Source organism: Bidens hawaiensis, unplaced genomic scaffold (assembly GCF_021521415.1).
Source record: "Bidens hawaiensis isolate Kalapana, Puna unplaced genomic scaffold, B.hawaiensis_p1.1 tig00036079_1, whole genome shotgun sequence".
In the NCBI taxonomy this organism is placed as follows: Eukaryota; Viridiplantae; Streptophyta; class Magnoliopsida; order Asterales; family Asteraceae; genus Bidens; species Bidens hawaiensis.
Genome location: NW_027496294.1, coordinates 24,280 through 48,303, shown reverse-complemented (window position 1 = coordinate 48,303; position 24,024 = coordinate 24,280). Strand labels below are relative to the sequence as shown.

The window sequence follows — 24,024 nt, the reverse complement described above, 5'->3', positions numbered from 1 at the left end:
GTGTTGGCGGACTACATCATGGAAGTTCCGCAACATAAAGAAAAAGAATGTTTGATTGAACAGCAACCTCAAGCACCTCTGGAGCAAGGACAAATTTGGTCATTGTTCACGGACGGGGCTTCAAGTAGCGAGGGATCTGGTGCAAGCCTCAGGCTAGTCAATCTCGAAGGCCATGAATTCACATATGCCATAAAGTTAGACTTTAAGAGTACTAACAACAAGGCAGAGTATGAAGCTTTCTTGGCAGGCTTACGGATAGCCAAAAAGCTTGGGGTAAAACACTTGGAAGCCCGCGTGGACTCCATGTTGATTGCGGGACAAATCAATGGCATTTACGAAGCAAAGAATGACGTAATGGCTTCATATGTGTCACAGGCGAAAGATTTGATGTTTCAGTTTTCTTCATGCAAAGTGATTCACATAAAACGAAGCGAGAACAAGTCGGCGGATGCTCTCAGCAAGCTGGCTTCAACGAATTTCGAGCACTTCGCTAAAGACATCCGCATTGAAATACTGGATCTCCAATCTGTCCCGCAACATCAAGTTTTGGTAATCCAAACCGGAGTGGAATCCTGTATGACACCCATTATAGCATACTTGTCATCAGGAGTCCTCCCGGAAAGAAAAGCAGCGGCCCGGAAGATAAAACACAAAGCCTTGAACTATCAAATGCATGACGGTGTTTCATACCGACGTTCCTTCCTCGATCCTCTACTTCGATGCGTGGACGCAGAGGATGCGAACTATTTAATCAGGGAAGTTCATGAAGGCATATGTGGTCTTCACGCTGGCCCGTGCATGGTCGTAGCAAAATTGATGAATGCCGGATATTACTGGCCGGGAATGCATCTGGACGCTGTGCATGAAATCAGAAAATGTGATTCATGCCAACGTCATGCACCTAACAATCTACGACCAAAGAACGAGCTCGTTCCAGTCACTTCAGCTTGGCCATTCTAGAAATGGGGTATCGACATAATGGGACCTTTCCCAGAAGCCCTGGGACGTGTCAAATTCTTAATAGTAGCCATTGACTACTACACGAAGTGGGTGGAAGACACACCGGTTGCTTCCATAACAACAGCAAGTGTTAAGAAATTTCTTTGGGAATTCATAATCTGCTGGTTTGGACTTCCGTTGGAACTCGTTAGTGATAACAGTACTCAGTTCGCGGATGGTGGGTTACAGGAATGGTTGAAAGAATTGCATATATCTCAAACTTTCACATCCGTAGCTCACCCGCAAGAAAACGGTAAGGTTGAGAGAACCAACCGGACAATCAAAGAAGGAATCAAAGCACGGTTAGGAACTAAAAGGACGGGTTGGGTTGACGAATTACCCCATGTACTTTGGGCCATCCGCACACAAAAGAATTCTAGCAATTCTGAAACCCCCTTTAGTCTAACCTACGGCACAGAAGCCAAGATTTTGGCCGAGATTGGGATTCCGTCCGCAAGAGTTCTGTTGATCGATGACAATGATCAAGAACTCCGGATGAATCTTGACCTCCTCGAGGAGAGGAGAGAACTAGCATCGATCCGCGAGCACAATTACAAACGCCAACTGCAAAAGTATTATAACTCGCGGGTCCAGAAATGCGAGTTCGATGTGAGAGATTTTGTCTTTCGCAACAATGAAGCCTTCGGGCAAGTTGGCCCCGACTTGGGAAGGAACTTATAGAGTTAAAAAAGTGTTGTCTAAAGGTTCCTACAAGTTAGAAAAGTTGGATGGGACTGATATCCCTAGAACTTGGAATGGGGCCCAACTGAAGAAGTGTTACATATAGTATGTTTTTTTTATGGCCTGCGTGCCTAATTAGATATTCAAAAATTATGTAATTTCATCTTTTGTAATTCGGCTTATGCCTCATATATGGTAATTTTATTTCGGTCATTTATGGCATGTATTGTTATGTAATCCTTTATTGACAGACAAAGAAAATCCTCCAAACACTTACATTATACAGAATAAACAAAGTGTACCGGATAACAAAGACTTCTTATTACTGATCAAAAGGGATTACAAAGATATTTACAAGGAAGGGAAAAATATAATTACAACGCTGCATCTCAATGCTCCGCGTTATCGCCTTCCGCATCATCTGAGTCTTCTTCATCTTCCTCGCCAAGGTCAAGAAGATCCTTTAGTTGCTCAATGCTATCCTTCTTATCTGCAAGCTCAGATATCTACTCCGCCAAAGAAAACTTCAAAGTATCAAAATCCTTTGTTTTTTGGAGAAGGATGGTAGCAGTATCTTGGCCAGTCAAGACATATTCTTCCGGTAGCTTGGATTAAATTTATAGCCTTCCTGGAAGCCTAGCTGACGGCCAACTTGCTTAGATGCTTTTAGGAGGATAGCAACACAGTTCCCAAGTTCATCACTCACCCGGACATCGGCGATGACCTGTTGAAATAATTAAATATAAGTAATTTCAAATACTTAGATTATTTACAACAAAACACGATGCATACCTTGGGAATTCCCTCTGCTAGCAGCCATTTCTTGTCGCCTTAGCCCAGACAAGTTCCATCTTGTGGCCGGCACACTCCAGAGCTTGTTCTCGGCTCTTACTGGCAAGATCAGCTAAGCGCTTTTCTTTGGCCGCTGATTCAGCCTGCAAGGTTTTTATCAGCTTAGCTTGTTTATCCAATTGCTTTTGGAGAACAGCCTTGGCTTCCTCAACATCAGCACGAGCAGCCTTCTCCGCTTCCAGCACTTGACTGTTTCCTTGGCCTCATTAATAGCCTTGATGTCTTCTTCCTTCGCATCAGAAGCAGCAGCCACCAATTCATCCCACTCCTCATTCATCGCTAGCCAATCCCGAGTTATTTCTCGACTGGTGGAAATAGTATTCGCTAAGTGATAAGAGTTGGAGTTCAATAACTCTTGGCGAATACGACGGCGATGTCGCTCCTTTTTAGCAGGAGGGAGACTCTCCTGCAGGTACTCAAAGCATATATCCATGTCGCGAAACGTCGAATCTCAGCGTATGGACCAACGTGGATTATGCAGAGTAGGATCTTCCTCATGAGGAGACGGAGAGGTTTGAGGCCCATAGGGGAACATGCTCACACCTCCTTGATCTCTAAAGTGATGAACATTGAAGGAAGGTGACATACTAACATGTTCAATAACGTCAACCTCCTTATTCTTCAGTGGAGAATCATCCGCTACAAAGATTGGGTCTTTGTCGGTGTTAGGAGGAGGAGATGATGGAGGAGGTGGCATGGTTGAGTTCTTCAGACCTGAAATATTTTCAGAGAAATTATTCAGGACCACTGAAAACATTAATGGTAAATCAGATATACATTTGATTTATAACAATCGATAAACCGGAAGAACATTAAACTTACCCAACGAAATGTCTTCTGAGTCAAGCTGATGTAGGCGTGCCTCCAAGTCAGCAGCAGGCTTTCGCTTTTTCGACTTCTTTGACGGAGCAGCCTTAGTAGGATGAATCTTGCGTTTATCGGCTGCCTTGGAACAGTCCGCAGTAACAGTTGGACGATTACCCTCAGTGGTATCGTCGACATCATCATCACCCGCAGTACCACTAGCGGATGGATTCTTATTAAGTTTCCGGGTCATACCAATAGATGAAGGCAAGACAGTGGTAGAATCAATAGTATAGTTAAAGTTCCTTCATCACGGGGTGATAATTCCTCACTGGAAGATAGAAGTACTATCACCCCGCTAGAAGTCATAGCAGTAAGAGGTTGAGGTTTCAGAATTCCCTCACCTTCAGCGATGATCTTCTCACTTTTTGCGTACATGGCCTCGGACACCACGGGTTCCGCATGAACGGTGGAAAACAAAAAATTTACTCTGGGTACGTTCAAGGAATGGTATCTCGTTTTGGTGAACAGGCCGATGCACCATCATGCCTTCTACTTTATCTAGAAGAGTGGAGAGAACAGAACCCTCACCTGCAATTGAAAAGTGTTAAGACTGTGTAACGAAGATCTGAACAGTAAAAGTAAAAACTCACTCTTATCAGAATTCTCAAAGTAGGGTTCCAAATTGGGAAATGGCCATAGACGGCTCATCTTCGCGTGTACCAACGCCCCCTCATGAATCGCCCGCAATGGCGTTGGCGTCTTGATCAACGTGGCATACCACGGAAGGTTGATTTCGGTGGTTGTAGTGACGGATGGGGACGTATCATCCGTCTTGCGACGAGCCATCGAAAAAGGGATCGCATCTTCCCGAATCCAGAAAAACTTTGGCATCCACTCATAAAGGCTCCGGTACCACTCGGTACCGATAGGACCCTTCTTGGTAGCAGCCCAACCAAACCATCCATCGCGGTTCGTCAGTTTATAGAAAATAGCAAATCGGGCAATTGTAGGCTCAATGGTGTTAGCCTGACAACAGAACTCGAAGTGCCGAACCCGCAGCATCCCAATGGAACAAATTTGAGATAAATGAAGACCATAGGATGTTAAGATGTCCCCCATAAACTTCGTGACGGGTAACCGGAAATTCCACGTCGTAAAAAATCGATATATACAGCCATCTTCCCCGACGGAGGGTTAGTGGCGATTGAACCATCGGCCGGACGTTCTGGCCCCCACTCCGGTGCGAGGCCGTACACATTGACGACGTCGTCATAATCCTTTTGTTTTAAAAGCACGACAACCTCATGGATTGCCGGAGTATTCTTCTTATTCCCAGCAATTAAAACAATATGTTGGTCAATAGAAGAAGGAAATAAAATCTCAGAATATTTAAGTCTTGAATGTTTGAGATAAGAAGAAATCGAAAGCGGTAAGAGTTAAATGGAAATCACGAGTGACCGATTTATACTCATCGCAATTAATGCGACCGATGGAGTGTCAAAGGAGAGAGAAATTGCGGATCACCAGATAGTCGACACGTCAGGCGGGAGATTCAAGAAAGTGAGAACAAGCTGTCAAAGGCGTCATACACGTCTTGTCAGTTATCCCTTAAAAGTTTCTCTCTCCGCCACGTCATCAAGGATATCCAACTTTCAAAAATTCAAATCTCAAAAATATCTTCGAAAGATGTTTTTCTCAAACAGTATAATATTCACAAAAGATAAAAAAGTTTCTTTCCATTAAGTAATTAAAAAATAGTTACAAAAAGGTGGAAGAAAAATTACAAGATACTACTTAACCTATCCTATGGGTTTGAGGCTGTCGTATCTTCCGGAGCTTTTGATGAAGTATCCTCGGAAGAGTCATCCTCAGACTCATCACCAAAGTAATTCTTCAATTATTGCACGCCATCACTGGCTAAAGCAAACTCCGGAAGAAATCGAAATCGAAAGCGGTAAGAGTTAAATGGAAATCACGAGTGACCGATTTATACTCATCGCAATTAATGCGACCGATGGAGTGTCAGAGGAGAGAGAAATTGCGAACCACCAGATAGTCGACATGTCAGGTGGGAGATTCAAGAAAATGAGAACAAGCTATCAAAGGCGTCATACACGTCTTGTCAGTTATCCCTTAAAAGTTTCTCTCTCCGCCACGTCATCAAGAATATCCAACTTTCAAAAATTCAAATCTCAAAAATATCTTCGAAAGATGTTTTCCTCAAACAGTATAATATTCACAAAAGATAAAAAAGTTTCTTTCCATTAAGTAATTAAAAAATAGTTACAAAAAGGTGGAAGAAAAATTACAAGATACTAAACACTTAACCTATCCTATGGGTTTGAGGCTGTTGTATCTTCCGGAGCTTTTGATGAAGTATCCTCGGACGAGTCGTCCTCAGACTCATCACCAAAGTAATTCTTCAACTGCTGCACGCCATCACTGGCTAAAGCAAACTCCGGAAGCATGTTTTGCAGCGGGAACACCAGGCCATCATGCTCCTTAATCCGCATGTCCTGCTCCTGCTTGACATCAAGGCCATGAAGCGGATGGTCTCTAAACATGCGATTACTTTGAGCATAAGACATCCCTTCATTAAAGCCTCTCACGCGACCAAGCTGAGATGAGGTAGTCATCAGATTGGCGAAGCTATCAGTTAGCTCTGCACTTCCCTTGATGTGACGGATGACCTGTCAAAAGAAAAACATAAGTATTTAATATCAAAGCGTGAGATGTGTAAGGAACACCAAATGAGAAAAAACTTACAGAGTCAAGTCCTCGGGTGAGGAACCATTGACGATCCGGCTCAGCATGTTCTGCTCTGTTCCGCAGCTCTTGCATCTCATTAGCCAGCCTTTGGTTATCAGCAGAAGCTTCAGTAGCACGAGTTTCCACCTCCGCATGAGATTGCAGCAAGGAATCATAAGCAGGCTACATTCCGGCAGCACTTTTGTCCTTAAGTTCAGATTGTTCCTTCTACAACCTCAGATCTTCCTCGAGTTCTTGAATTCGGTTGACTTGGCGGGAAGCATGGCTCTCCAAAGCCAAATCAACTTCAAGAGCTCCCGCCAAGTCTTCCTTTTTCTTTTGTGCCTCAGCGTGGGCAGCTTCAAGAAGGGAATTCTGCTTTTCACAAGCTTCCTTCCATTGACGGGCAGCGGCAGTATTCTGATCCCACTCAGCCCTAACGGCGATCTCCGCGTCCGTCTGCTTCCACTTGGCAGTGCTGGCCGCCAAGCGATTATCCTCAGCTTCTTTCTTCGCAGCTTCAATAGCTCGAGAAGCTTCGCCCACTTTCCCGCCCATGGTACGCCATTCAAGTAGAATTTCCTGGCTACAGGCTAAAGTGTTTTCCAAGGAAAAAGATAAGTCCGTGTGAAGGTCGTGGCGGGAACGGTCGCGCTGATGCACCATTTCGGCTGGTGGTACGCAATGTTTAACAAAGCTCATGCAAGTCCCGGGATCAGAAAACCGGGACCCATTGGTAATATCCCATGGAGGGACAAACAGATCAAAATCATCCCCCATGTTCGCATCTCCGTAATAACGGGAGCCTGAGGCTTCAAGGCGAACGAGGATCGAGAAAGGTTATTGAGGATCATTCTGTGTTGTCGCCTCCCCGGCACCTCGGAATGCTTGACCAGCCTGGAAACCTCCTTCCCCACCAGTAGTTAAAGGGGAAGAGGTAGCAAAAATTGTGGAGGAGGACGAGGCGGAGATTCATCCGTCCTGAAACCTTCCGCATTAATAGCCGGGCAGCTCTCCTGAAAACCAGTAGTAGTCCCAGTCTGTAAAAGATAGTCAAACGGACTTTCAGTCCCCGACTGGACGACTGGTTCCTCCGCGGTGATCTCAGTCGGAGGGGTAGGTAGCCTATCCTCTGTTGTCTCCTCAGGAGGAGGAGACAATGGTTTCTCGGATATGGGGGTTAGCGATGGTAATTGTTCAGAAACATCGTCCCCAAAGATCAATGGATCTGCACAAAAATTTACACTTAGCTAAATATTCCAAGACAGCAAAGTAAAAAAAAGAAATACATACCTTATACCGTATCCATACGTTCAGCAAGACTGTACTGCGGCTTTTTGGGACGATGGGTTTTCAGCTTCTTTTCGACAATCCTTCTCCGGCGTCCGCGGTCCTTGCACCCGCATCACTCGCCTGAAAGAAAGAGAATGCCCTATTCTTTTCCAATTCTGTCAATAAATGTGAGACAGAGGAAGGTTCAAAGGCATCGTCATTAGAGCTTCCTTCTTCATGGGATGCGGAATCGTCACTCAATTATAGAATGGCGATCATCCCATCAGAAGTAAGAGCATTAAGTGGAGGAGGATTTAGAACATATGCACCTGTTTGAAAGGTTGCGTCTGAAATTACGGGTTCAGCTTGCACCTTCTCGGAAAGAGAAACCGGTCTTTGGTCTTCTCAAGGATAGGTTTGTCACCCGCATCATGGATGCTTTTCCGGACACAACCCTTATCCTCAAAAAGGGCGTTAAGCATAGAGCCTCGACCTAAAAAGATAAAAAATCAATCATAAAAAGCTTCGAGGAAGAGAAAAGGCAAAAAGGATAACTTACGTTCATTCAAATCAATAAAAACAGACTCCATAAATTCAGATGGCCATAGGCGGCTCATGCCTACCCATACCAGAGCTTCCTCGGGCAGTGCCCGTGTTGGTGTCGGCTCTAACGTTAGGACGCGGAACCAATCACGTCCCTCGTGAGCAGCAGTAATGACGTCCGGGAGCGTAGCATTAACCGGACGACGGACCATGGTAACATGCACCACGTCCTCGGATATCCAGAAAAACTTGTTACGCCAGTCCGAAGACCCTTTATCAACCTCTTAACCGATACTCTGATCGGAAAACCCTTGGCACGTAAACCAACCGTCACGGTTGGTAAATCGATAAAAGACCGGAAATCGGTCAAGATGAGGAAGCATTCCGTGTGTTGTACACACGAATTCGTAGTGGCGAATTCGCATGACGGAACGAGGATGCAACTAGGATAAATGGATCACGAATGCACTCAGAATCTTCATAAAAAACTTTATAATAGGAAAACGGAAATTCCCATGGGTAAAATAATCAGAATACACGGCCATTTTGCCGGGCGACGGCAGGTTGGCTATTGAACCAGGGGAAGGGAATTCCGGTTCCCACTCCGGTGGAATGCCATACGTCTCAAGTAACTTCTCATAGTCGGACTGATCCCAAAGAACTTCTATTTCATCAACCTTGGATTGAATGGTCGTCATTACAATAAAATTTGGTAAATTAGCAAGAGATTGATATAGAAATTTAGTATTTTATCAAAATACTCAGAGAAAAAGCAAGAGAATAATCAGAAATCAGAGGCGATAAAACTTTGAAAAGAAAATAACTCCTTCTATTTATACCCATCGCAATTAATGCGATGGGATATGAACAGTGGAGAGAGAAAGTCATTGCCCAATCAAAGACCGCGACGTCACTCGGGAAATTCGAAAAAGAGAAAAAGTTGCACAGTCATGTACAGTGACAGCCGCCATAAACGTCTCGTCACCTGTTCACGCGCCTGCGAGTGGTCAACTTGTCCTTTTTCATGATTATCTACACCAACAGAAGATATTTTCTACCAAACTTCAAAAATTCAAAAACCCCCAAAATACATTAAGTCCAAAATTTCACCCGCATAAAGACACCACGCGGAAGAAACAATGGACTGGGGGACTTATAGAGGTAGGGTACCAAAAAGACCCAAATACCCTTAAATACCACCCGTGGGTCGTAAATGAACCCCTCATATAACACCCGCGGGACATACGGATCACCCGCATAACACGATAGAGGAAGAACTTCCTCGCACCGTATGCGGAAGTAATCCGCGAGGCAAGACACTTGTCCGCCAAAATGACCGGAAGGCAATGTCAACTGGACAACTATCATTAACTATTTACCCTCTAGAAGAATATCCACGATTGATTACTTGAGAAATACGTGACTCGCTAGCCAATGAGCAAAGGACACCTGGCCAGGTTGTTATAACCGTGCACATGGCCAGGGTATGGTCCATCCTATCATAAGGCGACGCGTGTCCAGGTTGTTATAACCATGCACATGGGACGTATAACTCAACCTATCACAAAGGGACATGCGTCCAAGCGGTTATCAAAGATCTTCTAAAAGAAGACAGTTGGCCCAATCACCTTCTCACATCCTTCGGCTATAAATACCTTGTCAACCTGCATGAGGTATTCATTCACATTCACTCTGACTCACTTATACTCTGACTACACTTAGTCTGCATACTTCAGTACTTTCTCCCTTACGAACGATACTGATTCTCACGCCGGAGGGTGGTTACAGGAAGACCCCCCCTCTTGTCCTTCCTGTAACGAGACTCACAATGTCTGTTTTGCAGGTTCCGGTCATTGGACTTCGGGAAGTTGTGCTCATACTTAGTTAGTAGTTATCGTATCTTACCCTGTGGACTCATTGGATCCAGGACCCATACCCGGGGAGTGGATCCATGTTTCTTCAATATCTAAGTTTTAATATCAAACAAAAGGATTTTAATCAGTTTGGACAAAATATGTCCTTGATTTGAATAACACTTAAAAAATAAAAATATTTTTCTAGAAATTATAAAAATCTCTAGTCTATCGAGTTAGGATGTTATGAACATCTTTCATTTAGAGACTTTCCACAAATTAGGACTCGAGATAGGCTGAAACAACAGATATTCTCAAATGGTACAGATCTGAGTACTAAACCTAAAACAGTGATTGTGAAACCGTAATTAAAATGAAATTAAATAGCTACTGGAACCACAACTCAGTGAAGTTCATCATAGGCTTCGGTCTTGCACCATTCTAGTTCGTTATGACAAAATAATGGTCCAATCCTTAACGACCAAACTTCTGTCCAGAACTGAAACACCATTAGAACCTAAGTTCTTAGTGTTTTGGAATAATTTTTTATGAACAATTATGCCACTCATTGTGTAATGTTAGTACATGTTTACCATATTATTACAAAAATCCTCATGGTCGAAGAATGAACAAAAAAAATCAAATTAAAATAAAAAACTAGAAGGTGTAAGAACATCACAAGGTGTGACCATCACATATCATCTTGCTTGCGTTCTTTGTCTCCTCCATCCTTTACATTATTGTGTATAGATTTGGTAGGATCATAAACATTATTGTTTCATGACTGAATAATCATTTAAATTTATAAAACCTAAAGAGGGAGAAGAAGAATGAGCAAAAGGGCTACTAAAAACATAGAAGAGTTTATATAAGAAGGCAAGTAGTGTTTAAAACATGGAGAAAGGGAACAAAAGGGAAGGGAAATCGGGTGAACGGTTTTGGAAGGTTTGTGCTTGGGTTTTTATTATTTTATTTCATATAATATATTCATATGATATAATATAAGCCCATATGTGTTCTATCTTTTAATTAAAAGCAAAATGACCCAAAATGCACTTATATTGAGTTCTAGAGTGTATGATACGAAATATTATGTATAGTTAACTTATATATATATATATATATATATATATATATAATAAATAAAGGTTCTTAATGCCACATGGCATCATATAAAATAACTTCTTACAAAAATTTTCCACCTCTCTCTCTTATTAAATGCATTTTCCTTTTTATTAATAATTTTATATTTAACTCTTTTTTTCCTTCTTAATAAATTATTTTCTCTATTTAATAATTATTTTTTAATTTAAAATTTTAATACAAACATAGATATATTATTTAGTTTTATATAAATAAGTTGTATTAGTTATTAATATTAAGCTTTTATAAGTAACAAATTTTCACATTAATTTAGATAAAATAATTAATTTCAAATAAAGAAATTTTAACTTTATGTTTGTCTTGCAATGAAGAATAATAAAAGTTAAAGTCAATCACTATAGATGGTTTGATTTGTTTTTGAGACAACCTGTTTTAACGCATGGTAAGTGATGTGTTTCATTATCTAAAGTTGAAATAAAAAATAAAACGAGACTACTAATTTTGATATGTAGGTTAAAATTACAAATATTGTATACAAAAAAATATTTAGAGATATATTAATTTTCATCAACTTTTTATTTCCGTATTGTGTGATATGTAATTTACTCTACCATATGTTATATCTTTATATAATTTGACATATTATATTATATTATTATATAAACAAATTTATTTATTCTAACTCGTGTTCTACGCGGGTCTTAATGCCATATGTCATTACACATGAGTGATTCTTCAAAATTTTTCCATTTCTCTCATGTTAAATATATATTTCTTTTTCTTATTAATAGTTTTATATTTTATCTTTTTTTATTTCAATATATTATTATTGAGTGAACTGCGGTTTTCGTTCCTATGGTTTGTCGAAATCTGCGGTTTTAGTCTAATAGTTTTCCCTCATCTCTCTCACATTAACTACATTTCTCTTTTTAATATTTTATTTTCAATTTTTAATAATTCCATCATAATTTAAAAGAATTAATACCATCATAAATATGCTAATTTGTTTAATATAAAATGTATTGCATTAGTTATTAATATTAGATTTTTATAAGTAACCATACGAAACGAGTGAGTTTCTTTAACTGATTAAAGTATCAAACATTGTTCATGTTAAAACAGGTTAAGATTAAAATGAGTTTTGGTCCACGAGTTGGTTTAAAAAAGTTGTCATTTACAACTAAGTTTTGATATAGAAAATAACAAAGAAATAACTTATGAATTATGAATTTTCTAACAATTTTTTATTTCCAAATTGCGTAATGTGTAATTTTTACTGTATAATATACAAATATGTGATACATTTTTTTTGTATTTTACATTATGTTATTATTTAAAATTTTACTTATTCTAACCCGTGTGTTACACGGGTAACTAACCTAGTATATATATATATATGTGTGTGTGTGTGTTTGTGTGCGCGCTCGTGCGCATGCGTATGCATATATATAACTTATTCTAAGCTTCGTATGACGAGTTAGGTTTTACGAGTTTTCAGATGTTTTAAAATATATAACATAGCATGAGTAACGATGTGATGTAACAAATTTTGATTTACCAAGACTTGGAAATAAACTTGCATAGTATGAACGACATTAAAAAATGAATAATAAGACGATGAAAACAAAATCATCCAACATTTCATTGACTAAAGGAGGTTTTAAATCACAACAAAAATTAAAATGGGTTGAGTTTTTGGGTTTGAAAAATGATGAATGTCACACCACTGACCATATTACCCAAAAGGCATCATTACTTGGAAACAAAACCAAGACCGCTCACGAATTCCTGGTTATCATACCTAATGGAGAAAGTGTGGTAGCTGATGGAATGGAAGATTGTATCTTGCTAAACTAAATGAGGATTAAAGGAGTCCTTTACATTCTCGATTTTATCTGCAATCTATTATATGTTAGTAGACTGTCGAAAGACCTTCAATGAGTTGTAGCATTTTTTCTTGACCTTTTACGTTTGAGGACATTGGTTGGAACGGGTGAGTGCAAAATGATCTGTACCAAGTGGGGATGAAAGGTGAGAGAAGGTCTATGATGACGAGTGTGGATGTTTGGCACATATATCAAGGTCATGCTTCTAACTCTAAATTTTGTTATGATAAGTTTTTTAAGGACTCTTAAAAAAACAAAGGAGAATTTGTGATTCTTGTATTAAGGAAAAACACAAAACACATTTTCCAATGAAAACTCATGATTGTTTTGATTCAATTCTTGTGATATTTAGGGTCAATTCGCACATTGTCACTTACTCATGTAAGTTATTTCTTAACCATTGTTGACGATTATAGTAAGGTCATTTAGGTTTTCTATAAAAATCAGGCGCACGCTGGTAGAATTCCACAAGATTGTAAAAACTAGTTTGGTCTTAGGAGTGACATGGAGAAATTTTCTCGAATCAAACGCACAAATTTTATGTTGGTGAAGAAATTGTGTTGTAAACAACTTGTCCACAAATCCCTCAACAAAATTGGTGGTGACACGCAAGCATAAACATCTTCTCGAGACCATACGAGCATTAAGGTTTGAAGGGAATTCACCAACTAAAATTTTGGGAAGAATGCATTTTGATAGCTACTTACATAATAAATCGCTTTCCCTCAGAATTTATTGTCACAAAACTCCCTTTTGAAAATACTTTACAACCAAAAACATGACTATAACAACATCAGGGGTTTTGAATGCCTAGCCTATTGTAATAGTACATAAACAAATGGGATAAGTTTGAAGTGAGGGGGGAGCCAGGGATTTTCCTAGGATAGTAGGAGAAATCAAAGGATATAAAACTTATGATGCAAAGAACAACAAAATAGTTATTTCTTGAGATATTAAATTTATAAAAAACATTTATCCCCACAAGAAAATGGATAATCAAGATGATCAAGAAGTTTTTTAAGTTCCTACTAGTTGGGATGTTGAGACTTACGAAGTGAGCTCGTGTCATCATCGAGATCGGCTCACTAGTGACTACAACCCAAACCGAGATAGAGATGTCTTTAGAAAGACCATTGATCAACAAGTCGGGGCTTAATACAAATTATATTCTAGATCCGGATGATGCTAAGCCCGACACAACAGATGTTTACAAAGAAACCATGACGTGGAAGACGTGCATGAAAACATCATCTATAAGAGTGATGATGTGAATGAGAGGATTGAAAGTATAGGGCCGGTTCAAGAAAATAGGAATGTAACACAACCAAAATGATTTGCATACTATAAAGTAAACCTTACCTTGATTATAAAATGTAAAACCTGACATCAATCAAGAGTTTTGGGCAAGAAGCAACACAAACCAACTTATACATACCCTAATATGGTCCGAAATATATTAAACTTTTTATGCGATGTGATGAAGAGATGTAAATATAGAATTGTAATTTTAACTTATATAATTTGCATGGACTAATTGTAATATAATTATATACTTTAGATCTGAAAACTAACTTTTGTTGCTATTTGCTAGTTGGTAGTTAAGAGATCACTTTTTATATAAACGATCAATAATTCAACCACTAACTTTAGTGTTTGGTGGTTTTTATTTAAATCTCTCTTTTTAAGTTAATTGTATACCAAAACACTCAGTTAGAATTGTTTGTAGTTATAATAATTGTTCCTTAATATATTAGTAGTGGGTAGCAACCTGTGCTCTACAATGGGTTAGATATTTTAGTGGAATCTGTTTGGTTCATTTGCGGCTGCTCGGCTTTGCACATCAAAACGTAACCATAAATATTTTGTCGCAATATAAAATTGAGTGTTCATCACTGTTTTTATGCTTTACTAGATAGTCTCTTGGCTTAATAAGACTATCTTCAACGCTACATGCGCCCCTATTTCATTTCAACCTTATAATTATCCTTATCCTCTTTAATTTTCACCTCATCAACTAACTATTACACACAATATTTAAATGCATTTCTTTTTTTACTTTGGGCCCATCTTTTAACATGAACCGAGACAACACATATGGCCTTGTGTAAGGGAACGTAACCTAAGGACGAATAGCTTCAGTGGTAAGAACATCCAAAGGCCTTTAAGGATATATCGCTCCTTGGAGAAAGTCTAAGACTGTGTATTTTGGTTGAACCACTCTTAGGATTCATCCTCCAATATTGTTCCACATGACGTTGACCGGATGTTATTTGTACCCTGGATAAAGCCCTTGCTGAAGCCACCTGATCCTGTTGTGGTTTAGGGAAGCGGGACTTCAACGATTTTTTTTAATGTTGTTATCTGAAAAAATCGTAACATATATTTAGTATTTGGTTTAAATTAAAGGGTTTATTATGATATTTAAAGTTATGAACTTAATTAGCATGCTGATAACTTCAGTGGGCGAATGTAAAGTAAATTTAAACTGGGGATTTAAGTTGAAGGGTCAGTTGTAACAAGTAGATAAACTTGATTTAATTTCCAATTGTCTTCACTATACTCCTCATGCTTCACGTTGTCTTCAGTTTTCGGCGAGTCAGTTTTTCTGGCATCCATGGCTGCCACTACAAGTTTTTATTTTAACCTTCAACGACCATTTTGCACATCTTCCAACACTCCAACATCCATTGCTGGGGCTACCCCGACTCACACTTGAGAGCTAGCGCCCCCACTCGTCGGAGCCTGTTGTGGTGTTTGTTACCAGCGGGTGAGGGGCTAGCGCCCCACACGAGCCATAACGGACCGTCTAGGTTTAAAAAAACCATTGGTTTTCGTGCTTTACAACAATGCACTTTTGATTTATTAAATTACTAGGTTAGATCCCGCATTTTAAAACTTCATATATATATATATATATATATATACACTAATTAATAAATAAAGGTTACATTATGCCACATGTCCTCTATCTAGCCTACCATTCCTCTCAATTTCCTGCCTCCCACCACACTCATTTTACAAACTTGGTTCATACCATACCCAACCCAATTAACAGAAAATATACCATATATAAATAGTTATTATAGTTTAGTATTTTGGCATTCTACTCATTAATTAGAGTCAACTATTTAAACATACAATATATCTTACTTATTAAATATAAACTCCTAATTATATTATTTTCGTAATTTACGCCATAATTATACTTATCTAAATTAAAAAGATTCAATAAAGATTTAAATATTGCTAGCTACACCTCATATTATGTTTGAATTTTAAATTTCAAGTATTTATTTCAATTGCATATTTTTGACATTTTAATCAAATTAAGGATATTTTTTTAAATTACATGTAATCCTTTATATATAAACTGATTGATTCATACTCAAAATAATTGTTCAGTTTCCAAATTACCGATTAACTCATTAAATTATTAATAATTCTATAATGTTATAAATACCATAACGTGATGACATAAACATATAGGATTAACTCTTCTGCATCTTTTGGTAAAACGTTTTTACCATCCAAGTATGTTTTTCTGTTTTCTTGTCTTGATCATCATATTTTGTAACATTTTATTAATTACCATACACAACAAATTATGTAATTAATTCTTCTTTCAATGTCTCTAATACATAGTGGAGCCAAAATTTTTTTTTGATTAAATTGAGAGACAACAGATAAAACCAAACAACAAATGTGCTAACGAAATTTGGTAAATTGAAATGATTTTAATGAGGAGCTAAATATAAAATAATTTTTATTTATTTAATATTTAGCTATCAAGTTAAACTTTCATGGAATGAAGATCCAAGTAAGCGTGTTCAAACCTTAATTTCCTAAGTTTGAAGAACATCTCCAAGAGAATTCATGCTACTTTATTTATAGGCCCGCACTACCTAACAACAACGCAAAACCCAAACATGTGAAGAATGCCTAGAAAATCTTCCGTTGGCAAAAAAATCTAAAAGTTGTACCAACCTCTAAGGGTCGAAGTACGGTTCCATTTTAGAAGACCAACTAATTCAATATTCTAGACTTAGGTTGATTATGCATTATTGTATTTGTTATTCATACTTAATTTTTTAACAAACATTTATTTGATGTTCGATCATTTAGTAGTTTGCATGTTTTGTGACAAATGTATAATTAAAAATATATTATTTAACCGGAATTTATGTTTGTACCTTTTATATTTAATACTTAAATTTGTTTGTCAATACTTTTTATTATTTATATTTCAAATGTTTATAAAATTAATTATGAAAAAAACCGTGTTATACACGGGTATCTAACCTAGTATATTATGTTTTAATGAATTGTAAACTTCAGATAATCTAACATTATTAATATAAGGTTTCACATTGTTGCTTTAATTAAAAGAATCTCACATACAAAGAAAAATAGATAAAAATGACAATTTAAAACATATTTTTCTAACTTGTACCACATATTTCTAACTTATACCATAAAACAAAAAAAACCATATTAATTAAAATTTCATCATCTACTGAAGTCATATGTTATAAACTATGAAGTGTAAACATTTAGATATTGTAACATAAGTTGTGTGTTATATAACTATTTTTATTGAAATTATAAAACATATAAGTACACAACTTAAAAAATACTAAAAGTATGAATATAACAATGAGATATAACAACTATAATTTTTATTAAATTATTAAACGTTTAGTAAAGCAACAATAAAATTTCAATCCTCGTTCATAAATAATTTCCTAAAATCCAAAATAAAATAAAATAAAATAAAATAATAAAGCCTCAAAATTTTTAAAAATAACAATGAAGACAATTAATTTCCTTTATCTATACTATATATAAAACATGAGTGAGGGACCTCTTAAATTTTAAGAGGTATCAAACGTGTTGATTTAAGTACAAAACACAATGCATATAATTAAGATACTAGTAGGTACCCGCGCGATGCGGCGGTAGTGACAATTAACAACGTAGTACTTGTTTTCTGTTCGCCGGTATCGGTTCGATTCTTTCATACATGTAGTCTTAGAAAATAGCTGCTTCCACGCATAGCCACAACGATGCAAGCTTCCGTATCATATTAAAAACTTGGATTACTATCTTAAAAACTTGTGAGGTTGTTTGTATAACTTATCGCTAGATGATTAAAATTGAACCAAATAAGAATTTGGTTTGGATTTCTCAATTTAAAAGAGCTTCAATTTTTAGTATAACCCCTAATTGTTATGCTTAATTAATAGTTATTTTGTTTCGTGCGACATGCATGGTTATGTGTTGTATATGTGGAACATAAATTAATAATTTGCTCATAAACACCATTCAGCATTCTAATTAAATTCTACATCATGTAATTTCATATCAAGTGCAACTCGATTGCGTGGTCTTATTTTACTTAGCAACCAATCATCATAAGATTATTCAACTCGACATGTAGCTAAAGACAACAAGAAATGGAGGAAGTGGATGTGACACGCACATAAATGAAATTACATAATTGCACACATGCGTAACAATTAATTACTTCCAATCAACATCTAATCAAAATTTAAAAGTCACTTATTTAACCATGAAGTCACTTAGGCCATACAATTTGACTTTACTGGTCAATGCGATACGACACAAAACCTAGACATCGCTCACAAACAAGACAGAGAGAATGATATGAACAAGGTAAAAAACTAAGTGACTAAATATCCTCCTTTCCATGATATTTCCTCCTAATCATCATTCTTTATGGCCTAAACGTTCAAAAAATAATAAAAACAACTTTTACGCATTTGTAAGAATGATGCAAGTGAAACTGAACCTCTGATCCCTTAGCCACACCCTCATCCAATTCCAATTCCAATTCCAATTCCAATTCCTCAAGTGCATCCTACAATGTTTAATTAATAAATATTAATTGATATTAACTCGCATTAAAATCATACAATGGTAGAACAACAATTTACGCATCACAACATCCAACTCAAGGGTGACTTCCTCTATGACCTCACCAACTTTCTTAATATTTTCTTTAATTTCCTTTACAACAATGAGTAGATATTGCTAACATAAGTAAGAACAATAATAAAAAAAAAGACGAACATCTGCATTTCAACAATTCCTCAAATCAAACTATAGTAGCAAGATATTAATGCATCTAAGTGGAAGTACTTATTTAATATAGCATGAATGTCAATAAATCACATGAAGAAACAGAATCTGGATAAAGGTACCATACAAAACACTTAACAATATTACAAGTACATAGGCCTTTAAATAAACCGAACGTTCAGTTTGCGTATCTACTTAATGGTTATATATTTGTTCATTTGTGTTCCTTTAAGTGTGTTCATATATGAAGTATTTAGTTTAAAAGAAAAACAACCAACTTATCCGAATCCGATAAAGCATAAAAACTACAAATCCCGAGCCCAGGCAGCCCAAAAGCCAACTTACCGTGTTGGCTGGTCCGGTTGGTAATCTTAATATTTTGAGGCTGCAATTAGAAAAAATCAAAACTGTATGAACCGAACAAGATGGCCAAGTTGAGTAACGGGTCAAAACTGATTCGCTTAAAATGGGAAACTTTGTACGTAGATTAAACTAAACCAAGTTAATTTAGGTTGACCATCAAACAAATTTTGTGAGGCGTTAATAATATTTAAAAACAATATTTTTCATTTAGTCCTTTAGTTAAAAGAACGAAAATGAACACATGTCTCATCTGTTTGTTTAAACTCGTTTATGTCCGTTCCTTTATGTTTGTTAATATATACATCTAAAACTTTTTGGCCCATTACACCTTAGTCCAGTTTTAATAAATTATTAGAAACAACGAATTGTTCCTCACGCCATTGTAGCAACACATTTCTAACGAACCTCTAATTCATCCAAACTCGACCTAACCCAGCCCGGTTCAGTACATACTGAATGCACCACGTTTGAACCTAAACCTATTTTGACACACTACCACCGTCCACTCTAACTAACTTCTAACAACGTTTTTCTGTCTGAGCCGATGAGCAGGGGGCATAGCTTGTAAATCAGCATGTAGGTTCGAATAAGTGACATAAATAATAACTGTGTCATTCGTTTATGTTCATCGATATATATTCATTTAAAATAATAGTACATTAATAGATCCATAAAGTTAAAAATTTACCTGAGCTCCATCTCAGCAAGTTTAAACTGATAATTACACGTTAGAATCGCTTTATAATACTCTTTTATTTGCTACTTAATTCCACATGTGAAAGGAGATCCTTTTTAGATGGCTGCTTCTTGTCTTGTGAACTGAGTTAATGCATCCTCTTCTCTTGTCAAACAGCTTACTGAATACATCCTCTTCTTCAATCCTTGTCTTCATCTTCATACTACAAAATGTCAATCCCAAAAGATAAAGTTAACAATCAAAAAACTTATTCATTAATTTGACTTATTTGTATCTATAAAAAAAATCAAATTTCATAGTCAATTGCGATTGTAATTCGACTTAATTCCATATTATCCTAATTTTTGTCATAAAATAAATTCGTTTGGAAAGACAACAAAAAAGAATAAATATGCTGAAATCATGATTATAATTAAAATGTTACACTGCAGCTTCAAGAAATGGAACATAGCACCAATATAACTTTACATTGAAACTTTATTTCAGTTTGGGTTTCTCTTTCGGTTTTTAAGCTTCATTTCAGTTTGGTTTCGGTTTATTTGGATTTTTAGTTGTGGTTTGCTTTTAATTTATTCAGGTTTTGTTTTCGCTTTCGGTTTTCAGCTTCGTTGCAGTTTATTCGGATTTTTAGTTTTGGTTCGGTTTTAGTGTCTTCAATTTTTGGTTTCACCTTCGGTTTTTAATCTTCGTTTTGAGTTTGGTTTCATTCTATTGAGGTTTTTTGTTATGATTTGCTTTTAGTTTATTGAGGTTTTTAGTTCTGGTTCTCTTTTAGTTTATTCGGGGTTTTAGTTTTGGTTCGCTTTTAGTTTTTGTTCGCTTGATCAGAATTTTAGTCTGAGCTCGTTTGGTGTTGCTTGATCGGATTTTTAGTTTTGGTTCTGTTTTAGTGTATTCGGTGTTTGGTTTCCCTTTCGATTTTTAAGCTTCATTTCAGTTTATTCGGATTTTAAGTTTCATTTCGGTTTTAGTTTATTCAGCTTTTGGTGTCCTTTTCAATTTTTTAGCTTCCATCTCAGTTTGGTTTCAATTTATTCAGATATTATTTCAGTTCGGTTTTATTCAGTTTTTGGTTTCGCTTTCGGTTTTTAAGCTTCAATTCTGTTCGATTTCATCTAATTCAAATTTTTAGTTTCGGTTCAACTTTAGTTTATTCAGTTTTTGGTTTTGCTTTGGGTAATAAACACTCTTTATTACAAAAACCTGTAATAACTAAATATTTCTATATGTATATATAATAGTTGACTTATTCAAAAGTTTTAACTGTAACAGCAAATTAGCAATGTGCACATACCAATCTGCAACCATTTGCTCCAAGGTTTGTCCTATGACGATGCAATAAACACTTTAGTGAGCATGAGATATGTAGAATATAACCTTTAAAAACTCAATAAAACTGTTGTTGGCGTGATTGCAAGAATGCTTCCCACTTCAAAGTCGTCTGCGTAGGTTCCTTGCTATTTTTGGTCAAAGAAAAGTTGTTAGCCAAGTTATGGAATTTATAAATCTTAAATGTCAGTTTCTGATTTTTGTTCCTAAATTTTGTTCATCAATAATTAGGTGATTCATTTCAGATAAAAGACACCAAATTGAAGAAATTGAAAATCAGTCAACAAGTCAACCTTAGCCTTGTGTGCATCCACTTTAGAAGTCAACATGCCAATTTGTTTCTGAAAGGAAACAGACGAATTCTTTAGAGACGTTTGTTCTTGTTGAAGGCTTCTACTTTCATTATAAGATTCTATTATTTCCATGTCCCTAAATACAAAATAAAATATTATAACAATGACAATAACAGACTAATTGTAAAAGCTAATTTGAGATTTCCATATACCTCTCTTGTTCTGCTAACACCATCAAGAGTTCCCAAACGCATAATTTCAAAAATTAGTAGAATGTCATCAAATGTTTTCAAACCATTCTTTGCAATGGCTAATATCAAAAAATAGAAGCTTACTTATCTAAGTGTTCCACATTAGTCACTGAACTTCGTAAATATTCCAATAATGAGCAGCACATTTAAGAAATGTATCATTATTTGACATTACAAATGTTGATAATGAAACACTTTACTGTCTAATGACTGTTTAGAAATGCAAACAGCCTATGCTTGTGCATAGGGATGAGCAAATTCGGTACCGGTACCGAAACCGAAATCGGTACCGATTTGGTACCATCGGTACCGAATTGGTACCAAAGTTTTGAGTTTCGGGATCGGTACGGTACCGGTATTTCCCGAATATTTACCTTCGGTACCGGTACTATCCCGGTACCGTTACCGAGCTCATCCCTACTTGTGCACATACGCAACATACGTTTCTTCATCCAAACTCTCAAAAGAGTTTATCTGCTTTCAAACTACTACAAATCAAAGTAAACAATGACCAACATGTGGAAAAGGAGGCAAGTAAGTTACAAATTCATGACAGTAGCCCTCAACTAACAACATACTTAACAAAGTAGATCTATTATTGTTCGTAATGCAATCTAACAATGAACACATTTGGCACTGGTCAAATCATGGTTACATATAAACTACAAAAATAGCTTTGATTTGGGTAAAATTTGAAAAATCATTACCAATTACGTTGAGCTCCTTCTTTGAATTCAACATAAATACACCATTTGCTATGCTACCAAAGGCTTCCATGAAGTAAAGAAGAATGATAGCAAGTTACCAGCACTGCTCCAAATCTATAAAACTCATAAAACTAACCACACACATATACAAAAACAACAAATTAATTGAACTACCATGACGGAATAAAAAACAGCAAATGCGCCTTTAAATCCAACCTTAATTTATTATTACCAAAATAAACCCAATCGATAGTAAATCTGGAATTGTCGATGATGGAAATCCTACTTGAAAAACAAAACTTAAAATCGAGCAGCAAATCAAGAAGCTGATGGAGTCTTTTGCGCCTTTAAATCCAACCTCAGAGTCACCTAAACCTCGTCAAATCGACCCATTAGACAATGGTCTGCTTCTTCATCTAGGTGAGAGAGTGGATAAAAATTTAGGAGGTTTGATTTTAATTTATTCAATAATAATTACAAACTCCTTTTATTTTAATTACATTTTGTTAATTTATAAAATAGTTACATATATACCCCTTATTTTAAACAAACTATCCTCATGACGTTTAAACGTTTATAACTTTTTCACACGTTAATATTATTTAAAAAAACATTATACTATAAAAACGAGTATTTTATTCTCTTTATTTTGAGTATGGTATTCTTATATTTTTTTTCATTTTAAAAACTTAATGTGTTACGTGATTACCATTAAGAACTGGCAAAACGGGTCGGGCGGGTTCGTCGTTCGGGTCATGGGTCTAAAAGGTTAAGGTCGGAATGGGTCGATACACAAAAGGTTAATTTGGTTTGGCTCGGGACGGGTTCGGGTCAAAAGGTGTTAAATCAGTACGGATTTCGGCTTATAACATTGTAAGGCGGAACGGGTGGCTGGTTAAGACTCATTCAATGTAGTGTTACGTGTGCACCGACACCTGATTGCGCGCGTACAGTCGTTTGACGTGCTTATTGACACCGTACACCAGTTGAGCTTCCAATGCCGCATTACGAGCATATTATCGTCGGGTTATGCATATACTGTTGTGAAGTCACGCACTTACTGAAACGGTAACACGATTATGCGTTCGATGTCATGTTTGCGTACATACCCCGCTGCATCGTGCGGGCACCATGCTAGTTACTCAATAAATGGTGATTATAATCATATATTTTGAAATTTTCTTCAACTTGTGAATTAATGTTTAAAATTAAATTGTTTAATAGATAGATAATTTATTTATAAAAATTATATACTTGGCAACCAATATTGATATCATAGTTAAAGGAAATGCGGAAAAGATATTTTGCTTTAATACTATAAAGAAAACATTGATTTAGAAAAAAAAACTAAGTGACTATGAAAACTTAAAAATACATTGAAAACTTAACACTTCCCCGGCTATAAGACAATACTCTAGCTTTGCAGTTACATTTTTTATTATATTTTTAATAATTAGAGTTTGAATGTTTTTTTGTAAAATTTATTTAGAGACAAGATGTCGTTCAAAAAAAAAAATAAAAAATTAGATACAAGACGTGA

At 36.5% G+C, this 24,024-nt stretch overlaps 1 long non-coding RNA gene across 2 annotated transcripts; it reads right to left on the bottom strand.

Annotated features, from left to right (window-relative positions):
• Positions 1-17,722: 17,722 nt before the first annotated feature.
• Positions 17,723-22,924, bottom strand: LOC143588161 (uncharacterized). Of its 2 annotated transcripts, XR_013145048.1 has the most exons (6): positions 22,701-22,924; positions 22,485-22,615; positions 21,527-21,574; positions 21,199-21,361; positions 19,613-20,106; positions 17,723-18,865 (listed from the first exon to the last, which is right to left on the bottom strand). It is a non-coding gene; the product is annotated as an uncharacterized LOC143588161 (long non-coding RNA). The 2 variants fall into 2 exon arrangements; XR_013145047.1 differs by having other exon boundaries at positions 22,485-22,924.
• Between the last annotated feature and the right edge of the window lie 1,100 nt (positions 22,925-24,024).